This window comes from Lactuca virosa, chromosome 3, assembly GCF_052849685.1.
Source record: "Lactuca virosa cultivar CGN04683 chromosome 3, Lactuca_virosa_CGN04683_v6, whole genome shotgun sequence".
Lineage (NCBI taxonomy): Eukaryota > Viridiplantae > Streptophyta > Magnoliopsida > Asterales > Asteraceae > Lactuca > Lactuca virosa.
The window spans coordinates 334,758,062-334,768,871 of record NC_136428.1 but is presented as its reverse complement, the minus strand read 5'-3'; positions in this window follow the sequence as shown (position 1 = coordinate 334,768,871).

Genomic DNA, 10,810 nt, shown 5'->3' with positions numbered 1-10,810 from the left:
TCATGAGTTTATATGAGTTGAGAAGAGAATTTTGATAAAATAAAGAATCTAGATCATGGATCCAAGCATCAACTTACCTAGTATGATGATTTTTGTAGAAGAACCTCCTTGAAATGTTTCCAAGATCTCGAAAATTTGAATGGAGAAGAGGATGTGCTTGAGAGTGTTTGGGATGAGAGTTTGAAGATGTGTGTGTGTGTGTTTGGTGATCCTCGGCCGCAAGTAATAAGAAGGAGGAGAAGAGAGAGATGAATGCATGGGGACATGAGATTTGTCTTGGGTGTATGTTAGATAATCCCATAATTAACCACTAAAAAACAATGAGGTGTCATGGGCATTTATTCATCATTTTTTTTTGTATACTTGGGCCGAGAGAGAGAGAGAGGAGGAAAGAAAAGATTTGGGCCTTTGTGTTTGAGTTTCGAAATGTGAAGCCCAACTTGATAGTTTTCGGCCCATTGGGCCTCTAAGGCATCTCACGGCCCATATGACTTAAAAGGTTAGGTTTTATGGCCCATAATAATCAAATTAGGTTAGTTATGGCACAATAAGGAATTTAAATTACTCATGGCCAAATAAGGCCCATTAAGGTAAACCAATCCATTTTTAGGCCCATTATGGCCCAAAAAGTTAAGTTTTATGGAAGTGGGTTGAATTTCAAGCACAACATGAATTAGGGTTTACGAGTTTACAGTAGATAATGTTTACAAGAGTACAAAATTTCCTAGCTAAAATGCTAGTTGTGACAGCCAAACATATTCATTTTTACAGGATTTTCATAGAGTACAATTACAAAACTTGGAAAAACATAAACAATACAGAAAACATTCTTTTTACGTTTTTATGGTATTAAAACTACTTTTCAGTTATATTAGAAAATATGTGATTTTCTGAAACAATAAACATGGTTACTATTTCAAGAAACAAATAGTAAACTTCTAAACATAAATACTTATGCACTCACTCAACTTAAATGTTGATACTCTCTTTTCAAAACACTTGTATTCTCAGGAAACCAGTAGACAGGTACATTCCCAGGATTTTTGAGAAGATGGAGCAGTTTGGAGTCATGTCTTCTATCTTTTGTTATAATACTTTTGAAGTCATATATACAATGACTTGTAAAAATATGTAAAATTTATACATTATTAATGAAATGTTCGTTGTACTTTGATTACTATAATGCATTTGTTGTGATACTTAACATGAATTCATCCACCCCCGGACGTTTCCGCCGCTCCGGTTTGGGGTTGTGACACATACTCCTTTTTGGGTCAACTGTGGTCAAAGTCAACGCTCCGAGTTGACTCTATTCGTCGAGTTTGCCCTTCAACTCGTCGAGTTCCCATGAATCACAGAAACGTGAAATCGCGATCTAACTCTTCGAGTTTTCCTTCAACTCGCCGAGTTCTTCCCTTTAACAGAATCGGGACAGTTCGACCCAACTCGTCGAGTTCCTCTATGAACTCGTCGAGTTCTTAAGTCAGTTAGCCCTTATTAATGCATTAAGTCACCATTCTTCAAATCAGGGCCCTATCTTTTGGATCTAAGCTGGAAATACGTCTAGAAGGGTAAAGTTTCCAACTTTACCCGTTAAGAACCTCTCCCTAAGGCAAAATTCAAACCCCAACTCAAAATGTTATAGATCCGAAATCAAAAGCCAACAAAACTTCAAGATATAACATAAGGTCATAGATCTGGACTCCAGGGACTAAATGATCATCTGTCACACCACAAAACCGGAACGGCGGAAACGTTCGGGGGTGGAGGATGTCATGTTTCATATCACAAGACATGCATCATAGTAATCAAAGTAATAAACAGCCATTTCATTAGAAAGAAAGTGTTTACAAAGTATGTGGTTCACATAACATAGACTACAAAGCAAATAACAAAATAAGATATGAAGCTATACTGCTCCATCTTCTAAATCCCAGTGCGCATACCTGTCTACTGGTCTCCTGAGAATACAAGTTATTTTGAAAGAGTAGATCAGCATTTAAGCTGGTGAGTTCATAAGATTTTAGTGATTTAATGTAAGTTGTAAGAAAGTCATAGTAAGTTGTAAGTTCTGTTTAAAAAAGTTCGCCTGTTCCTCTAGAAAATCCTATATTTCCTGCTTTGATGAAAGCTAAGTAAAAATGACTCTACAATCCTTTCTATAAGTACTAAATGGATACAAGTTATATAAAACCCAGAGTAAACAAACAATCGGTTGTGTGTATCTGCCCTAAGCCCACAACCAAACTTGGAACAGGGAATGAGGCGGAAGGCACACATCCCATTGTTTGTTAGATCATCGTTGTATATAACCCTGTCGTATTCACTTGGTACTCATGGAGTTAACTGTAATAGTTCCTTTATATTTGATTAAAAGATTCCTTAAGAAAACCCTTATTTCTTTTAATAAAAATGGTAACCACAGTGGTTCCTTCTATAATCACTTAGTTTATATTAGCCATATATAATCTAATATCGAACAGATAGTTAATTGTGTGAATCTGTCCTAATCTCACAACCAAACAAGGAACAGGGAATGAGGCGGAAAGCACACATCCGACTACCTATCGGATATTAATTATATATAACCTTGATGTATAAACTAAGGTATTATAGTATTAGCCACCTAAGGTCCTTTAAGTTATACGGGTTTAATAAAATGGATTAAACCCTTTACTGGTAAGTTTCTAGTTTTGTATACCAAAAGTTCTGATTTGAAAAGTATGTTTTATACTAGAAAACTGTGCATTGACTTTGTGTCCTATGACCTGGCCCATACCTGGAACCCCTTATGATTACTTGGTGTATACGGAACATATATATAGCTAAGATCTGATAAATAGTAGGCTGGGTGAATCTGCTCTAAGCGCACAACCAAACAAGGAATAGGAAATGAAGCGGAAAGCACACATCCTACTACCTGTCGGACCCGATTAATATATATCCCTGAATGCATACACTAAGGAATCATAAAGTTAGCATTATAGGCCCCTTTCTACCGAATGTACTAGACTCGAATGTTCTGTTTGTCGTTTGTAAAATGTAATTTTTCCCTAGTTTATAACTATCGTGACTCGAAAATAGTTTGCATTAACTTTCAAGTGGAACTGTCACAAAATGAAAGTAATAGGAAATTATAAGTACACAGTTGTCTTTTGAATTGACATCCTGACGTACTGATTACCTTTAAAACATGTTTGTTTTATTAAGGTTATAATGTGAAGGCTAGTACCCATACTATACGCTCTCCCTGTCAAGAGATTCTAGGGACCAAACGCGACTTCAGCAAACAATTGCTAGGCCGTGTAAATTCACATTAAAGTTATACGATCATGTATACCCAATTTAACTATCACCTTTTGTTTAGAACAATGAGTTAGTAATTCATTGGTATAATTAGATCCTGTAGTTGTTCTCATGCTATAGCATCTTAGTATGTTCGTTCTGTTATAATATCTTAGTATGTTCTCTTTGTTATCGTGTATTGTTTCTACTTCCCTGTTTCTCTTTATAGTATGCTCTAGTATCTAGTATGACTGAACCCATAAACTATACCCCTTATAGTTTACTAGTATTTTACTTGAACTGTTATTTAAAAGAATCATTTTTCTACTAAGTTATGCTGGTACTTTAAAAATGGAGTTTTGTTAAACTATAAAGTAACATAACTTTAAAAGAGTTTTTGAAATGTTTTGATCACTTATAAAAGACATAAGCAATCTTTTGAAAGATGTTTATAACAAACAATTAAACAATTATCATTGTGTTCAACTTGTATTCCCCCCCCCCCCCCTTTAAAAGCATTTAAAACAGTTTAAAAGATTGATTACAGGGTTATGAACTCACCTTATGTGGGTGATTCAAACGAATATGCGCGTATGGATAAGAAGTTCCACGAATGAAGTCCCGAGACACAACGAGTCCTAAATGACATATAATGGCATATATTGGCATAAATATAGGGTTTAGAAGCAACCAAATGCAAGGAAACACCTTAAGGGACTAGGAAACATTTTGACCAAGTGTTGGAATCACATGTGATTCATCTAAGGGGAGTGTACGGCCACTTTGAGGAGTGTACAGCCATGGGTGTGCGGCCAGGGAGTGTGCGGACGCACACTCATGGTAATGAGTGCACAAAAGTGTTTTCCAGAGGTAGGGAGGCTTGTGGGACTAATGCTCATCAAGTGGTGAAGCTAGAAATGCATTTTGAAGGCCCTTTAGGGGTGTTTTGAGGGGTGTACGGCCACACATGGGTGTGCGGCCGCACACATTGTGTTCATGAGTTATGGGCATTTTTAAGGTGTTAATCTAGTGTTCTTAACAAGATCTAAGCATAGGGAAGGAATACTTACGGTCCGGAGGCTCGAGAAGGCTCAAAATCACCAAGAACAAGTGTGTGTTCTTGGTGTTCTTGGTGAGATTTGAAGATCTAGCCAAAATATGATTTCAAATGGATGAAATCAAAGGGTGTTACTAGGTTAAAAGGATTAACAACAAATCAAAATGAAAGAAAGCTTACATTCTTGAAGATCGGGTGAAAGGCTCGATGATAGTTGAGAGAGAAATCGATGTTCTTGACTTGGAAACTGATGAAATGGCTTGGAAATGGAAGGATATCACTATTAGGGAGGGGGTGTACAGCCAACATGGGTGTACGGCCGCACACACATATGTGTGCGGCCGCACACTCATGTGTACGGCCGTACACTCCCTCAAATGGAGTGTATGGCTTGATTTCAAGGCTAGAAGTGTACGCGACCCAATCCTATACTCAATGCTTGAATGTACTGAGCTTTGAACCTTTAAATGGACTCTAAACAAGGCTAAATGATAGCAGAAATGAGTTTGACACTCAGTTGAGTCGACTGGCTGGGCTTTACAAGGCAAAAATTTTCGGGTTGTCACATCATCCCCCCGTTAGATGGAATTTCGTCCCGAAATTAGCTTTCTTAGAAGTACTATTGGGGTTGTGCTCCTCTGATTGGCAGAATACCCACTCGTAGACCTGGCAACTTTGCCCTACTGTTCATGATAGGATTCATACTCGGTTCATCTATCATTACCTCATGTATACAAGTCGTATATAATTAGGATTTGTTAGACGGTCGGATGTGCGACTCTGCCCCAGGTCCACAACCAAACAAGGAACAAGAGATAGGGCGGAAACACATATACTAGATCTGCGTAATCATAATCATATACCACCCTCGCGTATACACTAAATAGTGATAGGTGGGCTGTATTCGTCCTTAGCCTCTGTGCTCGAACTTGGTCTGCTGGACGAGTGGTATTTCGGAAAGGTCTGTGGAACATACGACGGCAAGGCTTCGGAGGACAAAGTACCCTTCGCATGAGTACTTCGGAGTTTAGAATACGAAAGACAAAACTGAGGTCTAGGTCGGACTGTCGTTACGAATGATGAAGGTTTCGCGAATTTGACGGTCGCGGCGGTAGAAAGATATGAACTTAGTATGGTGAGGACCACGCCAACTCATGACGAATGTTAGTAACGGACTCTTTACTGAACAAAGTTTTGGCCGATTTGAAAGAAACGTTTTTATACGATGATGTACCCCTAGTGTGCTCGAAAATGTACCCTTTGTGAATGTTCTAGTGTTTTCTGTTTTCCTCTTGTTGATAACACTTCTACGTATCGTACCGCGATGTGCGCGTACATACTGCGAAAGTGCTTTGGTAACTAGTGTCGATACTTTGAACTACGATCCTCCTTGGTACCACTATGATCGCCTGGGATATACAAGTTATGAATAATTAAGATGAATTGGACGGTCGACTGAGTAACTCTGCCTCAAATCCATAACCAAACAAGGAACATGAATTAAGGCGGAATCACTCACTCTAAGTCTGCAAAATATTAGCTTTGCACAACCCTAACGTACATACTAAGCCATCATAGCTTCTCAGAACGGATCCCTTAGTTTTCTTGAATATTGTGACTTATTTCAATAAGTGAGTTATTATAATTACTTTTAAGTGTTTTCCCTAAGTTTTAATCTTATATAAATATAAATTAATTTTTCAAAGTAATTACTATTTCGAAAATGTACCGCTACTCGTTGACGACTTTGGGGTTGATTCTCCTGCAGTGATCATCAGAACCCGTCCATCCGCTCCTGCGTTCTTTGTTATCGGGCAGTCCCTTTGGTAGTGTCCAGCCTCACCACAGCCATAGCAGGCTTGATTTTCTTCAGCTCCGGGGACTTGGGAGATCGGTTGAGCCGGTGCCCTGCAGAAACGGACAGTGTGTCCCTTTCTGTGGCAGTTCAGACATTGCATTTCCCGGTATACTTCGGTGTGGTGGTAGTTGCACTTTCCACACTTTGGGAGAGTTCCAGCATACCGACTGGCAGGTGCTGGAGTAGCAGGTGTTGTGGCGACGTACATAGTACTCGTTCGTTCCTCCTGCGGGGGTTCCTGTGTTGTTCGCTTCTTTTTCATCTTGTTCCCCGACTTTCGTTTATAGTCTTCTTCCCTCGATGGCTCGGGAACAGGGACTTCCACACTATGGCGGACGCCATGGTCGATGAGCCACTGAGCCAGACGTTTAGCACTATCGAATGTGGTTGGGTTAGAAGACAGCACATCTCCTTGGATCGGGGCAGTTAGACCCCATTTGTATCTTTCTATCTTCTTGCTCTCCGGGGTAACCATCCCGAGGCATAGAGCTGCTAGGTCGCTGAACCGGTCAGTGTAGGCCACTATGTCTGAGCCGACCATCTTGAGCTCCCATAGTTCTTGTTCCAGCTTTTGAACTTCGCCCAAGGGGCAGTATACTTCCAGCATTAACTCTTTCAGGTTCTCCCAACCTATTGAGTTAGCCACTGATAGGGTCAGTGAATTAACATGGATGTTCCACCATGTCAGGGCTCTGTCGGAGAAGGTGCAGGCAGCAAACTTCACTTTGCTCCCTTCTAGGCACGAACAGATTTCGAAGACCGAATCTGTTTTCTCGAACCATCGCATCAGAGCGATAACTCCACCACTTCCACTAAAGGAATTTGGTTTGCAGTTCATGAAGTCCTTGTACGAACACTCCCTTGGGTGTCCGTGAGAATCTTCGGGGTTGGCTAAGTGAGTACCGATACCAGATCCGGAGGTACCGCTTTCGCCGAAGTGAGCTAGAGCAGCTGCCACTGCGGAGGATATCGCTGCTTGGAGGGCAGCAGGATCGAATTGTGGCATTGGAGTTGGAGTTATCGGAGTAGTGTGCCTGTTTGATCTGCGAGGAAGCATCTTTGCTAAAAGAATACAAAGATGAGATGGAATAAGTCTAAAGCAGTGGATATAAGCCAAAAGCTGAAAGACAAGGTTATCCTAGTTCTGAGGGTATCGGGTCCTGGCTTCCACATGGTTCTTGGAAATAATTCATAAAAGAGTCTATACCTAATAAACTTTATTCGGAATGGCTATCCTCAAATGAATATCTGTTACCCGAATAACTGTTACCAGTTGCATGTAAGAAAATAATCCTAACACATAATGTGAGCAGTGTTTCCACTAACTCATTAAGTTAGACAAGATTATTATGTATTAGTGTGACGCATAAGACGTTTTGGCTACTTCGGCTGATCCTTCTTTGAAAGCTTCTCATGAACTTGCTCTTGTTCCTCCTTGACTCATGTGTTGGCTGCTATGAGGAAGTGTTTACATCTATCTGGGTTTGTCGTACAAGAATGGAAGTGTCTAGAGAATCTATGAGATTAAGTGAAACCTTATGGGGTGATCCTTACAGAGTCCTTCTATAATTGCACAATGTATACAAGTTGTATATAATTTAAGATTAAATAGACCTTCGAATAAGTGATCCTACTCCAAAACCACAACCAAACAAGGAACAGGTAGTGAAGCGTAGATCACAAATTCTAAGTCTATAAAATCTCAATTATATATAACCTTGGGAGTATACATTGCAAGATTATAGACCTATCCGTAAGGGTATTTTAAGTTATCACATAAGTTATTTATATATAGTGCCTAAAATACTCCTATAGTATTTTAATGAAATGTAATTGGTGTGTTTTAAACTTGTTATCGCGTTATAGTATCATAGAATACTCGTATAGTATTCTAACTCTATGTACTTGATCTAGAATTCTCTTGACTGGTGTTAGGTAAGTTTTAAGACCGTTGCAACACCACATCACTCCCAAACACATGTCGGTCACAACTCGAATGAATATAGTTGATCATGCTATATTGATCCTAGATAAGATTACATAACTGTCCAGGTTTGACCACAGTGTTCAACCTTTAACTTCTTCTGTTCTGTTCTTCTTGTGATACTTGTTCTAGTATGTATATATGTATAAGCAAGTATGTATACTTTTATAAGGTACTATTATATATTTAAAATATACTCTTATCCAGAGCACTTCGGCCCTATTGTATTTATAGTTGTATATCTTTTATCGGTTGATATACTTAGTTCACTATAAACAATGCTCTGATATCAATCTGTCACACCCCAAAACCAGAACGGCGGAAACGTTCGGGGGTGGAGGACGTCATGTTTAGTATCACAAGACATGCATCATAGTAATCAAAGTAATAAACAACAATTTCATTAGAAAGAAAGTGTTTACAAAGTATGTGGTTCACATAACATACACTACAAAGTAAATAACAAAATAAGACATGAAGCTATACTGGTCCATCTTCTGAATCCCAGTGTGTGTACCTGTCTACTGGTCTCCTGAGAATATAATTTATTTTGAAAGAGTAAATCAGCATTTAAGCTGGTGAGTTCATAAGATTTTAGTGATGTAATGTAAGTTGTAAGAAAGTTATAGTAAGTTGTAAGTTCTGTTTAGAGAAGTTCGCCTGTTCCTCCAGAAAATCCTATATTTCCTGCTTTGATGAAAGCTAAGTAAAAATGACTCTACAATCCTTTCTATGAGTACTAAATGGATACAAGTTATATAAAACCCAGATTAAATAAACAATCGGTTGTGTGTATCTGCCCTAAGCCCACAACCAAACAAGAAACAGGGAATGAGGCGGAAGGCACACATCTCATTGTTTGTTAGATCATCGTTGTATATAACCCTGGCGTATTCACTTGGTACTCACGGAGTTAACTGTAATAGTTCCTTTATATTTGATGAAAAGATTCTTTAAGAAAACCCTTATTTTTTTTAATAAAAATGGTAACCACATTGGTTCCTTCTATAATCACTTAGTTTCTACTAGCCATATATAATCTAATATCAAACAGATAGTTAATTATGTGAATTTGTCCTAATCTCACAACCAAACAAGGAACAGGGAATGAGGGGGAAAGCACACATCCGACTACCTATCGAATATTAATTATATATAACCTTGATGTATAAACTAAGGTATTATAGTATTAGCCACCTAAGGTCCTTTAAGTTATACTGGTTTAATAAAAAGGATTAAACCCTTTACTGGTAAGTTTCTAGTTTTGTATACCAAAAGTTCTGATTTGAAAAGTATGTTTTGTACTAGAAAACTGTGCATTGAGTTTGTGTCCTATGACCTGGCCCATACCTGGTACCCCTTATGATTACTTGGTGTATACGGAACATATATATAGCTAAGATCTGATAGATAGTAGGCTGGGTGAATCTGCTCTAAGCCCACAACCAAACAAGGAACAGGAAATGAAGCGGAAAGCACACATCCTACTACCTGCCGGACCCGATTAATATATATCCCTGAATGCATACACTAAGGAATCATAAAGTTAGCATTATAGGCCCCTTTTTACTGAATGTACTAGACTCGAATGTTCTGTTTGTCGTTTTGTAAAATGTAATTTTTCCCTAGTTTATAACTATCGTGACTCGAAAATAGTTTGCATTAACTTTCAAGTGGAACTGTCACAAAATGAAAGTAATAGGAAATTATAAGTACACAGTTGTCTTTTGAATTGACATCCTGACGTACTGATTACCTTTAAAACATGTTTGTTTTATTAAGGTTATAATGTGAAGGCTAGTACCCATACTATACGCTCTCCCTGTCAAGAGATTTTAGGGACCAAACGCGACTTCAGCAAACAATTGCTAGGCCGTGTAAATTCACATTAAAGTTATACGATCATGTATACCCAATTTAACTATCACCTTTTGTTTAGAACAATGAGTTAGTGATTCATTGGTATAATTAGATCCTGTAGTTGTTCTCATGCTATAGCATCTTAGTATGTTCGTTCTGTTATAGTATCTTAGTATGTTCTCTTTGTTATCGTGTATTGTTTCTACTTCCCTATTTCTCTTTATAGTATGCTCTAGTATTTAGTATGACTGAACCCATAAACTATACCCCTTATAGTTTACTAGTATTTTACTTGAACTGTTATTGAAAAGACTCATTTTTCTACTAAGTTATGCTGGTACTTTAAAAACGGAGTTTTGTTAAACTATAAAGTAACATAACTTTAAAAGAGTTTTTGAAATGTTTTGATCACTTATAAAAGACATAAGCAATCTTTTGAAAGATGTTTATAACAAACAATTAAACAATTATCATTGTGTTCAACTTGTATTCCCCCCCTTAAAAGCATTTAAAACAGTTTAAAAGATTGATTACAGGGGTATGAACTCACCTTATGTGGGTGATTCAAACGAATATGCGCGTATGATAAGAAGTTCCACGAATGAAGTCCCGAGACACAACGAGTCCTAAATGACATATAATGGCATATATTGGCATAAATATAGGGTTTAGAAGCAACCAAATGCAAGGAAACACCTTAAGGGACTAGGAAACACTTTGACCAAGTGTTGGAATCTCATGTGATTCATCTAAGGGGAGTGTACGA